The sequence below is a fragment of the Bison bison genome, unplaced genomic scaffold (assembly GCF_000754665.1).
Source record: "Bison bison bison isolate TAMUID 2011002044 unplaced genomic scaffold, Bison_UMD1.0 scf7180017864163, whole genome shotgun sequence".
In the NCBI taxonomy this organism is placed as follows: Eukaryota; Metazoa; Chordata; class Mammalia; order Artiodactyla; family Bovidae; genus Bison; species Bison bison.
The window spans coordinates 11,381,863-11,382,981 of NW_011494735.1; the positions used below are offsets into that span (position 1 = coordinate 11,381,863).

General features: G+C 41.9%; 1 protein-coding gene across 1 annotated transcript in view; it reads left to right on the plus strand.

Moving 5' to 3' along the window:
* The window catches only part of FAM19A2 (family with sequence similarity 19 (chemokine (C-C motif)-like), member A2), a 518,652-nt gene that overhangs the window by 422,605 nt on the left and 94,928 nt on the right, over positions 1-1,119 (plus strand). The window lies entirely within an intron of this gene.

Consider the following 1,119-nt stretch of genomic DNA (forward strand, 5'->3'; position numbering starts at 1 on the left):
GCAAATAGTGGGGAAACAATGGAAACAGTGAAAGACTTTATTTTCTTGGGCTCAAAATCACTGCAGATGGTGACTGTAGCCATGAAATTAAAAGACGCTTGCTCCTTGGAAGAAAAGCTATGACTAACCTAGACAGCATATTAAAAATCAGAGACATCACTTTGCCAACAATGGTCCTTCTAGTCAAAGCTGTGGTTTTTCCAGTAGTCATGTATGGATGTGAGAGTTGGACCATAAAGAAAGCTGAGCGCCGAAGAATTGATGCTTTTGAACTGTGGCCTTGGAGAAGACTTGAGAGTACCTTGGACTGCAAGGTGTCTATCCTACCTGTCTATCCAACCTGTCTATCCTAAAGGAAATCAGTCCAGAATATTCATTGGAAGGACTGATGCTGAAGCTGAAACTCTAATACTCTGGCCACCTGATGAGAAGAACTGACTCACCAGAATAGACCCTGATGCTGGGAAAGATTGAAGGAGATAGGAGGAGGGGCCAACAGAGAATGAAATGGTTTGATGGCATCACTGATTTAATGGACATGAATTGAGTAAGCTCTGGGAATTGGTGATGAACAGGGAAGCCTGGTCCATTGGGTTGCAAAGAGTCAGACACAACTGAGTAACTGAACTGAACTGAACTTTGTTTTAAGGAAAAAATGATGTAGCGTAATTTAGCAAGTAATTTATCTGATGCAGGTAGCTTAGACTTGTAGTTACAGATAGAAAAGATTTTTCTGAAATAACTTTCCATATTGCCGTCTTCTTCATCATGTGCTTTTAGTGAGGGAAGTTTGTTGCAAAATTTGTCCCTGGTCTCCTGTATGACCTAATAAACATACAGCAGGCCATTAGTGTCTCTCCATGTGGTAATTAATCTCAACACTACCCTGAATGTCTGGGACATTCTTCCCTCTGTAGACCTGCTCAGCTTCTCCGTGCATATGGCCACTCATCTACTCTCCAGTTTATTCAACATTAGTTGCAGCCACATGATGAATCTGGGGCTAGTGCCGTTCAAATATCAGTGAAAATTCATCAAAGAGATGTCTTCAGTAACAGTGCTGCTGTTCTTAGTCGTTCAGTCATGTCCAACTCTTTGCAACCCCATAGACTGCAGCCT